Source organism: Octodon degus, unplaced genomic scaffold (assembly GCF_000260255.1).
Source record: "Octodon degus isolate 3935 unplaced genomic scaffold, OctDeg1.0 scaffold00004, whole genome shotgun sequence".
Taxonomy (NCBI): Eukaryota; Metazoa; Chordata; class Mammalia; order Rodentia; family Octodontidae; genus Octodon; species Octodon degus.
The window spans coordinates 34,255,269-34,271,125 of NW_004524580.1; the positions used below are offsets into that span (position 1 = coordinate 34,255,269).

A 15,857-nucleotide genomic window follows, 5' to 3' on the forward strand; every position below is an offset into this window, starting at 1 on the left:
CGGGGCGCTCGCTGCGCTGCGGCGGGGCGGAGACGCGGGCCGGTGGGCTGCCCGCCCGCACCGCCTCGGCGCCTTTGCGTGCGGCCTCCGGGCTTTCGGCCCGTGGTGACCCCGCTTGTGCACCCCTCGGCGAGCATGAACTGTGGCGCTGCCAGCCCTGAGACGCGGTCGTTCGGCGGTGTCCGTGCGGGCGCGGCCCAAGCGCTGGGGACGAGGAGACGAACAGGGCTGGCCGCCCCAGCCGCAGGGGCGCTCCCGTAGCTGAACGCTGTGCCTCGAGGAAATACCCAGGATGGTTCTCCCTCCGAGCCGTCTGATTTGTGCAAATACACCTTGGCTGTGGGGCAGATGTAGGAGCTCTCCAAGGTGTGCCTGACGCACCATCCACCGCCTTATTTTATCATTATTAATTATTGTTGTATTTAGTACAGGGTCTCGCTACACAGATCACATTCATAGTGTTTCTCCTGCTTGCAGCCTCCCAAGCGCTGCGATTACATTGCACGCCACCACGCCCAGTCTCAGCCACCTTATTTTAAAGGTTAATGTAAAGGACCAGGAGCCAGGAGCCAGGAGCCAGGCTGGCGAAGGATCGCAGCGAGCTCGAGGGCAGCCTGAAGTACTGGACTACGTAGTGAATTCGATGCCCACCTTAAGTACAAAGTGAGACTCGTCTCATAAAAAGAAAATAGTCCCTGCCCAGTAATGGTATTTATTGTCATAATAACATGCCTCCCGGGGCCAACTCGCTCGGGCCCCCTCCTGTCTCAGGAGTCTCAATAAATTTTCCCCACTCTTGACCTACAAAAAAAAAAGTGTGCCTCTGGTGTCTTCCAAAGTGTGGCCTCTCAAGGACAGCTCGTTTTGGGGCAGTACCTAGAACAGATCGTGAAACCTGCTAAGTGAGTGACCAGTGCTGCCGCTGGCCACCAGGGCGGCGAGGCGAGGAAGAGGAGAAGGAAGGATGGCAGTTGTCGTAGATTGAATAGTCTCCTCCCAATTCCTACCACCGCTAGCAACTGTGAGTGTGGCCTTATTTGGAAATAAGGTCGTTCATAAGGTAGATCCTAATCCAGCTTGATGTCCATAGATAAAGGGAAATTTGGACACAGCACCAGACCGGCACACAAAGAGAAAGCCACGTGAAGATCAAAGTTTCGGTGGGCTCGACGCTGAGGAACGGCAGGAGCCAGAGAGGCCCGGAGCGCATCCTTCCCAGACCTCCTAGGGAGCGGGCCTGCCGACACCCCACTGTGGGCTTCTGGCCTCCGAGGGACAGTGACCGCTTCTACACCACCCAATTTCGTGCACTGTGTGTGGCGGGCCCTAGCAAATTAGTAGCAAGTAGATTCAGTAAATTAGGAAGCCGACAAGTCTTTTGTCCCTCCACTTCTGTTGCCGTAGGAAATGGGTATCATCCTCTCTGTATTAAAATATTTTAAAACTTCGCATCTGAAGTACTGAACATGCGCTGCTGCTTTTCACTGTTGATGACAGGCTGCGCCACTCCGCCACTCGTGCGGAGGCTGTGGCATCCAGAGCCACGCCCTCACTTGGATTGCATCAGACTCAGTCCCTGGGGTTGTAATTTCAAAACTACATCGTTTGTGTTTCTAAGCACTGTGAAAGCAACCAGATTGTGTCTGAAGATAGGTGGGGTTTTGAGTATCCAGAGGAGATGAGGGAGGTATGTAGAATATTGATCTCTGTAGAGCTGACTTATGTTTGTGGATTGTTCATTCAAAATAGATGGATTTTTAAACCGACAGTTGTGTGGGGGTGTCTGTGCAAATTTCATGTAAGCATAAAAGTACTAATTATTGTAAGTGTCACTGCCATCTGCTGTATATTCCTCAACTACTAAAAATATTTCCATGACTGACCTCGAACCGGACCTTCTAACAAATCCACTATAGCAGTCCCAAGATCCTGTCACCTTCCAAACACGAGACATTCTGGGGACATTTTAGGTCTAAGTCATAATGTCCTGGGGTGGGTTCATGGCTGAGTGTAGCCAGGAGGTGGGGCCTAGTCAGGGCTGGATCACAGGAAGGTAGCCTGGAAGGGTGCGTTCCGTCTCTACCGCCTGCCTTCTCTCTTCTTCCTGGTGTGTGCAAGACCTCCGTGCCGCTCTCCCCTGACAATCCAAGCCCTTGCCACAGCTGACCTGACTTCCTGCCCTGCTCGCTGAGCTGGGTAGAGCTGGCCCGACTGAAACATGTTCCTGGCAGTAGAGGCGCCTGCCTTGCATACTTCAAAACTACCTGTGCATTGCGAGCAGGAGGCCCTAGTGCCTGGGATGGCTACTAGGCTGCTTGCTTCTGTGTGCTCCACTAGGACCCGGCACCCGCCTCCCTGACTGGTAGCATTGGAGGTGAGGGGCTTTTGTTTCAGAGAGAACCGTGGGTCGTCCCAAGCCCCTCCACTGCAGACTGTCCTCTCTTCGCTTTTCTTCGGCACCCTGTGTTGTAGTGCCGGGAGGGTCAGACTGCTACCCTCATCAGGGGGTTCGGCAACTGTAAACGTCTAGACTGACCCCTCTGACAGTTTAGGTAACTGACTGACGGGAGGGCAGCTTTCCCCTGCCAAGCCTCTGCCCTCCCACATCTGCCTTGGAGCCGGCAGACCATGGGCTGAGTCCTCTGAGAACCGCGGCGAGCCAAATTGGACCTCTCCTTCCTTCAGCCATGTGCTGGGTATTGTGTCCCAGCGATGACGAAGTCTGGGTGCGGTTTGTCCTCCCAGGATCCCTGTGTTTTAGCTGTGGCCCTCAGTGTGGTGATGGGAGCGGCGGGGAGCCAAGCGGAAGCTCGCAGGTCACTTCTGAGGCAGGGCCCTCGGAAGGGATCAGGGGACCCCTGCCCGCCTCTGGATTCCTGCTGGGCCTTGTGGTCTCTGTTCTTGAAGGTGCTCTCACCACACGGCTGCCCTCGGCCGCCCAGCCCTCCCTAGGTGCCAGAGAGTGGGGCTGCTGACCTCGGATCTCCAACCTCCATGGCTAGGAGATGCACAAGTCTCTTGTCGCTATTACTTCACATAGCTTATGTTTTGTTACAGTAATAAAAAGCAGACGAATACAAGGATCTTGACCAAGTGACCTAAGTTTTCATAGAATAACTCATCTATAAAATGAGGGGGCTAAACTAGATCATTTCTAAGTTTTATGTTATTCCCAAACTCTCAAAACACAGCTGTGCCCATGCTCGAAATATCTAAGCATTAGAGCCCTGTCAAGCATTCCTGTAGCTGCCATCCACGTTAGGGAAGTCAGTATCTCTGATTTCATGTGCACCCGTGACCAAGTAGGCCAGCCTCTAAGCCGGACGTTTTGCTCTGGACCCGGTCGTACGGAGAGGATTTCTAGTGTGTATCACCAACAGACCAAATCGTGAAGTAGACGACCCAGTTTGCCCCTTCAGTCTTGACATGATATAAACATTGGCTGAGTATATCCCAAACTAGCATCCTTGTGAGGACTGAAGCTAAATGTGTTAAAGGAGAATTACTTTTTAAGATAAGGTATGGGTCCTGCGGGAGGCTGTAATGAACACACGTCAAAGATTTCACCCAACAAGGAAACCCAGGAGCTGTCAGGGGTTATGAAGGGGGCCCGAAGAGCAGCTATGTGCGTGGGCCTTGCTACTCTGGCTTGTCCTCACCAAGACTCAGGTTGAGAGTTGGTCCCCAATGTAACAGTGCCGAGAGGTTCTAGCGCCTTTGAGAGTAACGAGGTTCGAGGGCTGCAGGCTCCTGAAGGCACTGAGGTAGCTCCCCTGAGAGTGGGCTGTTACGAAGCCAGGCTGCCTCTCACGTTGTCTCTCTGCGTGTCCACACCTGCGGGCCTCCCACCCAGCCACCATGTGGGGTCATCTGTGAGGCTGTAAGCCAGCGTGAGGCCCCTGTCAGATGTGCCTGGGTGACCTTGACTGCTTCTGCTCCAGAACTTCTGTTCTTTATAAATTATCCATTGTCAGTTATTATGTTATAGTAACAGAAAGCAGACTAGCACCGGCCATCAGGAATGTTAAGTTTGCTTAATATATGCAGAGCTGGCTTCTTCAGAGAGGAGGGGAAGAAGGGAAATCAATTGCCCTTTCACAGAACAAAATTTGCTTGCATATCCACGGGCCAAATTCATTTGCATTGCTGTCAGTTGTCTGCAATTTAGAGTTGTAAAATAGCCCAAGGACAGTGATTAGCAGAAAATAACCTGAAGAACACACTGTACAAGAGATTCAGTATCCCCCACCTTTTTTTCCACTTCAAAAATATTCTCAATTTTTGCCACCACCCCAAAGGGATCTTCATGTCTCAAAAAAGAGTTCCTTTTCCTCTCCCTCAGCTCCACTTTTCGTGTCACCAGTTGCCATCTGTGTCCTTTCTGTTGTTTACTTGATAATTGCCAGTCAGTTTATGCCCGAACCCACCCCAAATATGAGGTCCAGAAATTCTTGTCTGTCCTCTTCTTTATTGTATCATTACCACCTGCCACGCTGCCCGGTCCTCAGCTTCCAGTAAATTGTAGACTAGTGGTTGTAGCATCACTGCACTGCCTCCCACATCAGCCCCGCCCACTGCCTCTGAGCTCCAGCCTCTCCTTGCACCGCCTCCTCGGAGTCAGTCCTTTGTCATGGGCATGACGTTGAGCACTGTCAGCAGAGGGCATTGGAAGGAAGCTGCAGGTGGAGGGGGCTTCTCTTTCTAGTTCCAGCATGCTTCTGTTTCCATTTGCTGGCTCCTGCGCTGGTGGGGAGGGGACAGATAATGAGCTCACTTGTATGGGTCTTAGTGGTGTCCTTTCTGGATGGCTTCCCAGTGGGTATGCAGGCGCAGGCCACTGCATTCTGGGAAGGTGTTTCCTGTGGCCCGTCCCAGCCACGTTTTTGTGCTTGCCAGTTTTGGGCTGGTGACTGGACAGCTCTGGCTTAGAGCCACCCAGCCAGCTTCCTTATTACCCAAGGCCTGTGAAGGACCACCCTTAGAGGAGACCCCAGCACCTCCCATTCCAACTGGGTTCTTTCTTAGGGCTCCCTCAGTCTTCAGAATTTCTTCAAAGTTCTTTTCATCCCTTCTTAATCAACAGCTCTAATTTATATTTTCTGTAATACTGAGACTTGAATAGAGGGCCTCAACACTTTTAAATTTTTATTAATTTTTAATTGATTTTTTAAAAACATTAGGCTCTTACTTGTCTTTCAGTTGCTTAAGCTGGGCTCAACTTTCAATTCTCTTCCCTCAGCCTCCCTTAGCGCTGGCATGTACCAGCACGTAATTCTTTTTATTAACTACTCCATGGTGGATTTAATGAGTAATTTCTCTCTCCTACTATGGGACTGATGCAATCCGTAACTGACCGGTCCGCAAAGATGTGCTTACGAGCAGTTTTCTTGCTTGTTCTTGTCCTTTTCCTCAACTGAGTGCATTTAGAGAGTGTAAATAGTTACAAATGTGGTAATACAGTATTGTGAAATGTTAGCCAGTACCCACCATGGGTCTTTTTTTGTCCTGTGACCATCCTCATGCAGGTCACTGGGCGTGAGTCCTGTTACCTCAGTGGGGCAGCTACAGGACAAAGCAGTCCATGGTTTTCTTCAAAATTCAAGAGCCTGGGTCCAGAAGCAAATCTGGAAAGAGCTACAGCTTCCCACCTATTCAGCCAGCAGCCAACACAAGTTCTGCACAAGTTCTGGCCTGGGAGCCAAGCACAAGGAGAGAAATGGCATATGTCACCCAGAGTCGGAAGGTGCAGCTTACCTGCCGTACGCACGGACAGCTCCAGATCCTGAGATAAGCTCAGATTGAGCTGAGGTTGGAACACATTTGTGCCAATTGTTAGGAAAGGAACAAGGGGCCCAAATTACAGATAATTCCTGCCACTTTGCCACCTTTATGGCCTAGCGTGAAAGCCCATTGGGTGCTATGGGGCAGAGAGGGCCTGGGCAGCCCTGCCAAGCCTCCTGTGTGTTAAAAGAACAGCTGGAGTTTTCTGGTTGTCCTCCCCTCTCTGAAGGCCTTAAGAGCTGGATGAGAAGCCCAGCCAACCAAGGGTTATGCAAAGACAATAGTGTGACCCAGGATGTCACAGGGTTGTGACCAGCCCCAGATGGGACTCATGCTTCTGGCAGATGGCAGCAACTCAGGACCAGGCAGGGCTGTAACGCAGTTGGTGGTGTAGGCTGCCATCCCCTCAGCAGCTCAGAACTCAGCTGCTACCCTGACAAGCTGAGGAAACACCCTGAAGTGGCTGAGAAGGCCCGGAGTTGACAGGGTTTTCAGCCAATGAGAAGCCTGGGCCTGAAGACAGAAACCAAAGATAGGTGTCGAAAAATGGCAGCAGCTGCTTTTGGACTCTGATTTGTGGACTCAAAAATTTTGCACTTGCTGCAAAATCTTGCCAAGTATTATGAAAAACTTCAAAGACCTTACACAAGCTCTCTGGCCCTGTGATAGTCCAGTGCCCTGCCCCACCCCCTTCCTGCCCATCTCTGCCTTCAGCTCTGCCCTCCTCACTCCTCACTGTCCGCCAGCAAGCCAGGAGTGCTCCTGCGTCAGCCTCCTTATGTGGGCCTGTTGAGGCGCTTTCCCAAGATCCTCTTGGTCTCTCTGCCCTTGCTTTGGGCATCTGCCCAGTGACGCCTTCCTAGAAGACTTGCCATCATCATTTTCCGATACTTTCTTATCTTGATTACTGCCTACCATTATATCACTCGCCTGCTTGGTCACACATCTCCCTGCTAGGCTACGCCCCTCAGGACTTATTAAGTAATTCGGGGAAAACCCTAAATATTCTTGATAATATTAGAGGTCATTTGAATGCTTCACGTGAGCCAGACACTGAACTATCATCCTAGGCATTTTACTGACATACACTTCACGTGTGTTGTTTTAATTTTCCCCACAGCTATACATGAGAAAACCAAGGCTCTGAGTGGTCAAATTCTCAACTTCTCCAAATAGAAGAGGCAGGAGAAGAGCTGAGTCTCCTAGCTCCACGCGATTGCCTGCACTGCCCCGGGATTTGGAGACCATTACAGAGCTGCAGACGAAGGGTGTCAGTGGGGAGGGGAAGGCAGGCAGACCCTGGCCCAGACCACTCGGGAGCCTTTCTAGGAAAGCTGCATTTGCCTTAGATTCAGGAAATATTGTAAAGGCACAAGGGAAAAGATTCTAAGCAATAGAGCGCTGCCACACATGGCATGTCTACAGACAGTGCTCATACATCTGTGAAAATGTGGTCCAGGGCAAGTGGAAGACCGAGAGGCTGCTGCCAGAAGCCTGGGGGTCGGCGATTTGTCACAGCTGCCACGACGACCCAGCCAGTCAGCAGCAAGGTGAGCAGCACAGAAGGCATCAGGGAGGGCTGGGACCGCGCGGCTAGTCCTATGTAGGTGTATAAGAGAAGGGAGGGCTGGGGTACGGCTCAGTGACATAAGGGCCTGCCTGGCAAGCGCAAGGTCCTGAGTTCGATTCCTGGAACCAAAACATAAAACCAGAATGTACAGAACGCTATGAGAACAGGCGCCACCCAACTTGCCACTCTCCGTCTGCCCAGTAACGCTCAGAATCCCAAGAGCAAGTCCCAAGATTGAAGTTGTCAGGTGCCGCTTCCACCACCCGGAGGCCAGTAAAAGAAGTACACGAAATCCCACAAAAATCGGTAGAGAGATCACAAGTCTGCATCTTGTACAGCAATTAATCACTAAGAAGAATATATGCAGTGTATTATTTGTTGAAACTGTACTTCCGATTTGATTTGAAACTGTCTCATTGCTGTTTATCAATAAAACTTTGAAAAAAAAATCGGTAGAGAGCTTTAGAAAAATCTCTGTCCTGCAAAGATGCAGTTAGTCGGAACAAAGCGCTGAAAATGCATCTATAACTACACACTATCAGGAGTAATCCTACTAAAATACTAACACTTTTTAAAAAGATAAGTTTGGTTCTTACTAAAGAAAAAATGAATTATTTATTTTGTATTTTTTTGGGAAGGGTCTATAGGGTATTCAGGGTCTCACTGCTAGATCAGACTCGTAGTGATCCGCCTGTTTACAGCCTCCCAAGAGCTGGGATTACAGGCATGCGCCACCACGCCCAACTCAATTGCCAACTCAGCGGGCTCCGTGGGCAGGGCTGGCACGGCAGGGATCGAACTCCCGATCTGTGAGCCTGCTTATTGGTACTTTAAACCGCTGAGCTATTTGGCCAGCCCAGAAAAAAAACGAATTAAACATAAGGCTTTTCTTTTTAAAAGCAGTGCTGGGCTGGGGAGCTAGCTCAGTGGCACACCTGCCTGGCAAGTGCAAGGTCCTCAGTTCAATTCCAAGTACCAACAAAGAGAAGCCATTCTAGGTCGCCACAGATGCCACAGCGATGCCACACAGTACCACATTCCTGCACACTTTCTGCGTTCAGTTCAGTGCATCTATGTAGTGATTCAGCGGCAATAATTCCTTGGAACAAAGTAGAACAAACCGTTAATGTATTGCATAGCATGTGTGAACTGCTGCTGCTTTGCCTGACATCATCACTGACATCATTCCAATTAGCCCATCGTGAGCTTTGTGTAGGGCACCATCGTAGCCAGGGAGGTCTACCCAAGGCACGATTATTGTTCATTGAAAACTTTTTCCAATTAGTCAATCACGGATAGGCTACTTTGCATATCAGAAATTATACTGACTGTCTCAGTTACTTTTTACTTGTTTCTGGGACAAAATACCCGACACCCAAAATTAAGGAAGGGACAGTTTGTGAAGATTTCAGTCCATAAACTCCGGCTCCCAGGCAGCGTGGCACTGCGCAGAGGGCAGCAGTTCATAGGAGGGGCAGCAGCTGCGGCTTCGAGCCGGCTTCTCTCCCTCCTCACATTACAGCAAGCCTCTCTGAGGCTGGGGGTGTAGAACTCACACAACATCCATGCCCTCCTCCTGCGCTGGATGAAGAAGTTTCCAAACTAAGACTCCTGGCTCTCTGCTGAGTCACCTAATTAAACTTCTGAACTTCTCAAGCTGACACAATGTATTGAGCAGTACACTGACCAATCCTGGAGAAGCTAATTTGCATGCTGAGCACACCTGTGGCGGAGGAGCCCAAAGTCATCCATCCTCCCTGGCAGCATTCAAGGGGACCCCCTCGCTGCTCCCCTCACATTTCCTCAAGACTTTGTGAAAGAATTCCTCCTCCAGGCAAATCATCATTCTTCTTTAGCTGATGTAAACCTCAGGCCACCCTTTATTGACTTCTGCAGAATATGGTGACAAATCTGCTGCTCACTGGGAAAAGGCTTTCTTTAGATGAGCTTAGGTGCTAGCTGCAGAGCCTTTGTTACTGACTGCTGTACACATGTATGTACCCTCCTCCGTCTTCTGGGAAAGTTTCCGGTAAGTAGAGGCAGTAAGTTTCTCTAAGGGAGATGGGAAATTTATCCCATTATTTGAGAAACAAATAAAATGTGTACTTTCCAATGTTATATCAATTATATTTTTTAAAGTATACATTATTTTGCATGAAAGAATGTCATTTATGAACTTGTACAGCTAAACTATGAACTAGCTAAGGCAATGAAATTGGAACCTGTAGACATGAGTGGACTTTTTCGTAGTACCACATAATGTGACTGTGGTACCTTCAGTTCAGTTCTGACGCAGATATGTTAAGGGGGGAAAGTATCATTCTTTTCAGAGGAAATATACCATAGAAACAAAGCAGGATGTTTAAGAAACTGTCGCACAAAATTTGATAGAAACCAGTGTTCTGAGTATTATGTACTATTCAAATGTGTAATATAGAGTTACACAAAAAACTTGTGATCTTGTTTGAAAAAATATATTTTAATGAGAAAATTTTGTATTAATAATTCATGTAGGATAAAAGATTTTTCAGTATCACTGAAGGTTTTAAGATCTATGAGGATTAGACTTAAAAGTCATGCAGCCTTCAATTTAAAATCTTAAGTCTTCAAAATGAGTTTGTAAATAACCAGCTATCCTCTTATTGAGTTGTTTTATATTTTAATTTTCTGAAAGACAGTTTTATTTTAGTGTGAAGCCATAATAAAGTAACTTGTGTACTAAAAATAGACAAATAAATAAATCTCATGCCACAAAGCCAGATATGCAGGAAAGTTATTTTCTGTGTACACCGGTACACCGCGCAGGTGACTGGAGGTTGTTCTCTGTCACTCCGGGGCCTCCTCCTACTTCCTGGAGCCACATGCGGGCGATGTACCTCACCAGTACCTGGCTTTGGGCCCCTCCATGTGAGCCTCCTGGCACCTGCAGAGGTGGCCGTCATGTGCGTCACTCAGGCCTTGCAGAGCTGTGTGACATCTACCGATTGTGTGTCCAGACAACACCTGTGACAGTTTGCATTACTGTGTTCTTGTTGCTCAGACCTCCCTTCTTCCTGGCCACGCTGCCACTTCCCAAGGCCACTTCTCTGCCTCTCTGGGGATCTGCTAGCTCCTCGGGGTGATGTCACAGGGAAAAGCGCGGATGCGCCAGTGGTGCGGTCACATGCAGGGCTCCCTGTTGCTCCTCCGTGGGTGGGGACAGTGTTCTTAATCTCTGATAATCTGAAGCCCACTTCTTGCTTCTTCTGCTTTTCCACCCTACTCTTTCTCCTAGATGTTAAGAATGCTTTTGTTGTAAGCTACAGAAATATAGCTCAAACTCACTGAAAAGAGAGTGTGTTGACTCAGATGACTAAAAAATCTAGGGCTTGTTTCAGACAAGGATTGATATGGAAAATCCAAGACAAGTCTTTGCCATACATTCCTGTATGTCAGGCCGTGTTCTGAGCACGTGTAGGGGTAAGCTATGTGCCCTGTGACCCCCAGACCAGCTACCACATGGTAAAGGTAAGCAGTTCGCCGGACACCTGCCCACACGGCATGTTCACAAGGAATTAGAGTGCTGCTATTTTAAGCCACTCAGTTTTGTAGTGATTTATTATGCAGCAATGGTTATGAGATCACTACTTGCGAGCCTAAAAGGAATCCTGGTATTGACTGATATGTAGAAGATTAATGCTAACAGAACACTTTTGAATAAAAACCCATAATAGATCTACATCTTGAAATTAAAGAATAGTACCTTTTCTGCTCTGAGCCCTGGAGACCCCCCCGCCCCCCGTCACCTACTTGCCAAGTGGCTTCCAGATAGGTGTGGCCAGTGGGAGGGATGGCCTTGGACTGGGAGGCCAGGAGAGCTGGGGTGCCTCTCCACTGACTCCTCTCTCTGCCACCACCATTTCTGTGACATCCTCTGTGACAGTGGTTATGGCTAGAAATGTTGAAGAACTTAAGAGACAGGAGAGATAACTGGGGGGCAGGAGGATTTTATTAGGTGGACCTGATTCCACCAGATTTCTGTCCAAAAGACTGAGCCCCAATCAAAAGAAAACCTCCAGCTTTTATACATGTGGCCTGGGGTCAGCCCGGTTAGGGGTGTGACAGCAGGTGTGGCTGCAGGCAAAGGCAGTTACTCATGCAGGGACAGTTCTGTAACTTAGCCTAGAAGCAAATCAGAGCCCTTGCAGTCTGTGGGGACAGTATGTTATAGACCGGGAGGGTGTGGGTGCCCCGGGTGTCACGGGACTCTTGCTTCAGGACCATAACTGCCGTTCTTCTCATCAGGAACCGAACAGCGGTCAGCTGCGAAGGAAAACTGATCCCAGTGGGAGCAGGATGCCCCAGGACTCTGTCTGCAGGAATGCAGGTGCTACTCCATCTGTGACCTCTCGGAGGCAGGCCCTTGCAGGGAGGGGTGCTCAGGCAAGAAGGAGCTTGGTTTCCTCCTGAGTCCTGCTTTCTTCCATGGCTGCTGGTTAGCGGCTCACAGGTGCAGCTGGCGAGGCCCAGAGCAGACAGTGGCTCTGCCCGGCCTCGCAGCTTTCCCTGCTCCCAGCCGCTCACCCAGGCCTGGGTGTGATTCCTCCTTTCACCGCGCTGGGCCTACCGAGCTCCTGCTTGCTGCCACCGCGACCTTCTGGGTGTCTCACTAGACGACAGGGCTTCTGAGCTCTTCCAGCGCCAGTTCCCGGTGTTATTTTTCCTTAGTTCAAAACACAGCAGTTTCTATTTCCTGGCTTGCCCCTGGTAGATTCATTTGCTAACTTCGTTGTCCACCCCAGGAGCCACTGTGCTTCCCGATAGTTAAATCCATTTCCCAGATAAGAGAACTGAAACACAAGGAGAGTGATTAATTCTCAGCATTGCTGAGGTCTACAAGCAAAGATATTATACCAGAAAATCTTTCCCTAAAGTTGAAAATTCCCTGGAGGGCTGGGGTGATAGCTCAGTGGAATAAGCGCTTGCCTGGCAAGTGCAAGATCCTGAGTTCAATCCCTGGTACCAGCAAAAAAAAGTAAATTGCATATTTTAGACTGGGCGTGGTGGGCCACACCTGTAATCCCAGCACTTGGGAGGCTGAAAACAGGAGGATCACTAGGAGTCCAATCTGTGTAGTGAGACCCTGTAGTCCCCGTATGACAAATAAATAAATAAGCAAACACATAAATCCATAGACATCACTCTCAGGGGGCATGCGAGGCTGCTGGGATGCGGCAAGCGCTCGTCACTGCACCTGGCTCCATGGGCGTGTTCCCCCTGTGGACCCGAGTTGGGCCATATCCTGAGGATCTGGGCAGTGTTCTATATGTTGGTGTCAGCACTCAGAAAATGATGCCCAGAAGGATGGCATGTTGACACACTGAGCACTCTGTGTGGAAGAAAGTCAGAAGGGCTCCGCAGCCGCCCCAGGAGCAGGCCTCTCCAAGCTTCTCCCGTCCCCGCATACCCCGCCAAGCCCGGGAAGTCCTTCAGGTAAAGTTCTCTCATCTTCCAAGACCAGATCCACCCAAAGGAACACAACTGCTTTCTACCCCACCCCTCACACCTTTTTAACCGGAAAGTTAGCCAAAAGGAAGACCGAGGTCTATCACCAGTCTTAGACTCCGCTGCAAGCTGTTGTTGCTTTTCAACAAGACTTACTTACCAAGGATTGCTGCACTGTGGGCTCATTAATTCCCCCCCAAATCACTTGCTACCCCTCTGAAGGTGCCTGCAGCGCTTTCCCCTGGCTTCCTGCTCGCGGTGTAAACCGGATTTAGGCCTCAGCCCTCTGGCTGTCCTGAGTCTCACACTGTATGTGGCTCCTGCGCCCACGTGCATGTTAGCAAGTAGGCGCCTGTCTTCTCCTCTTACTTGATCCTTCTCCTGTTATTCGGCTGTGTTTCAGCCCGCTTCAGCCTTCAGAGGGAAAATTCCCATCAGCCCTACCTGAGACTGCAGGAAAACATCTCCTCTATATATGCTGGTTTTGAATCTTCGAAAGTCTTCGCTTAACCCCTCGTTCAAACTGTAACTAACTCAAGTACTAACTTTCCACATGCAGGATTCTTCTTTCTGCTTGAAGATTAGAGTGTCAATTTAAACTGCACTCTGTGTCATAGTTTTTGTGAAGTGGTGGAAAAGTACTGAAGCGAAACGTGGTGGGCCCAAGAGGATGTTTATTCGAACATACCTGCTTACGGAGCTATGAGCTTACCCAACCTACATTGGAACTGAAACTAAGACTTGGAGGTTCAGTGTGGTGGGGTGCTGGTGAGAGGAGATGCACGAGAGAAATGAGATAAAGGCCCCACATGGAGAATGTAGAAAGCCAAAGGCCACCAAGGCAGGAAGAGCAAAATGGGGAGGGAGAAAAGAAGGTTGAAGATATCACAGCCAGAGACGGTGGGCCAGCCAAGTTCACATTTCAGAGAGGAAGTTTTGGTTAAAAAAAAATTGTTAGTGGGTATAGTGGCTCTCAGTCCTGTTTGTGATGATGTCCGAGGGGGCAAGATCTGCATCCAGGAGTTCTCCTTGGGATATCAGGGTGTCAGAAATGTGCAGCGTATCTCTCTGTGGAGCGAAGAGAGGAGACCTTGCTCAAAGCCTTTGCCATCACCACCACCGTGATGCAGGACACTGGTTGAAACAAAGGAGGACATGGATGGGAAGAGAGAGGAGGGAGTTACAGGGCAGACTCTGGGCGCTGGCCCATTAGCCTTAACCCCCCTCCCAGAGAGTGAGCTTCTTCCCCCACTCCTTTCCTTTCCCATTATACATCCATGGCTCCCTCTCCTGCCATCCCTCTCCAATCAGACTGTCATCTCAGAGTTCCTAGAACTCTACTCCCATCTTGAGGCAAACAGGCACCTTTAGCAAGACTACAAGCTTGTATGGAGAGCTGAGAAGGACAAACATTTGGAAATGTGCTCAGTGCCATCAAGCAGTGCCATCAAGCAGTGCCATGATTAACTGAATTCAATCCAAGTGACAAAGCAACATGGAGGGTGGGATTAGGTTTCTAACTCAAATCAGAACAAAGCACTAGATAATGGTGCAACTTAACCTCAGGAGGCAGGTGCACAAAATCCACCATCGTCATCCTAGAGATCTGTACCTGAAGCTCCCGGTTGCAGTAAATGACGACTTTTCTAAAGACCCAATGTCTCCATTTTTGATACTGGAGAAATCATTCTGGAATTCACATTCTGCCTTGAGACAAAAATTTCTGGCCAGAAATAATAAACACAACTTGCTTGGGGTGGACGCACAGCTCACTTTGAGATGGAATAACCATTCTGTGAGAGCGCACTCCTGTAGTAGCTGTGGGAAGACTCATAACTACACATAGAATGATCAAGAGACCAAACACATATCACTGACACATCTGGATTTAAATTTAGGTGCAATCTGTGATCGTTTCATGTTTATTGCACCTGTAATGTTTCAGATGATTGGGTGTAAGAGAACATCTGAGAGATTAGTCTTCTGATTTCAACTTGAAATGTGTGGTGAAGAAATTGAACTTCGATTTGTAGTTTATTGCTCAAAGGTATGAGAGGATTTTGTAGTTTGCAAACAGTAGAGTTTTGGAATGTTTAAGAGATTCATTGTATTTATAAATTTCACTTAGTCTGTAAGTACTTGGGAACATTGTGCTTGTCAGAGAGGGTGATTAATGTGCCTAAGAGAGAAAATTGAAAACATTAAATTTAAGAATTCAGTTTAAAAGGTTTTAGGGAAATTTAATTAAACGAAGGTTGTAAACAGAACTGGTTTGAGTGAGTTTAGTTTGTTCACCTTGAGAATGTGGATCAAAGCTCCCTTATGCTAGACTTATCATCAACAGAATAATACATGCATGCTGAACCTAAAAAGTTAAGGGAAACCAGGCTTCAAATGGTACCATTTTAATACGTTAAATGCAAGCTTAAAAATAATCTCCCTGTTCATATTCTATCTCCCACCCTGCATGATGAAAAGCCAAAAGAACAATCTTTTCAGGTTTTTTTTTTCTCCTAATACCTCAGTTCACAGATGCGTCTGTTCATGAATAACTCGATTCAAAAACAGAAGCATTCAGCAAGCCTTTGTGGTCTTGGGTGAAGAACACGACCTGGCATCTTCCTCAGAAAGCGGGAACGAGTTAAGTTCATGAGCCAAGGTGCCATTGTTGTTTTTATTAGGAAGACTGACAGAAAGAGAAAGTTCCCGGATGTGATGAAAACTCCAGCATTTAAGAGAATGGAGGAAAAGAAGACAGGCCAGACCAGGAAAACAATTCAGCAAGATGGGCTCTCCCTGAGGAGGCTTTTCCGAGAAGGAGCACACATTTGTGAGAGCTCTCCATGCTGAGGACTACCTCAGATAATGTAAAAGTATTGTTTCCTGTAATGCATAGGCTAGAATGAAATTCCACAGCACTTAAGAGTGTCTATAAGAACAAAGCATTTGTGAGTTTGAAGTCAAGTGCTGACTTTCACAAACAAGGGAAAAGGCAAGATGACCCAGGAAGGGCCATTTCCTG

General features: G+C 48.5%; 1 long non-coding RNA gene across 1 annotated transcript; it reads left to right on the plus strand.

Annotated features, from left to right (window-relative positions):
• The first annotated feature begins 30 nt into the window (after positions 1-30).
• LOC111817267 lies at positions 31-678 on the plus strand. Its single transcript, XR_002821506.1, has 2 exons — positions 31-366; positions 478-678. It is a non-coding gene; the product is annotated as an uncharacterized LOC111817267 (long non-coding RNA).
• Positions 679-15,857: the final 15,179 nt, after the last annotated feature.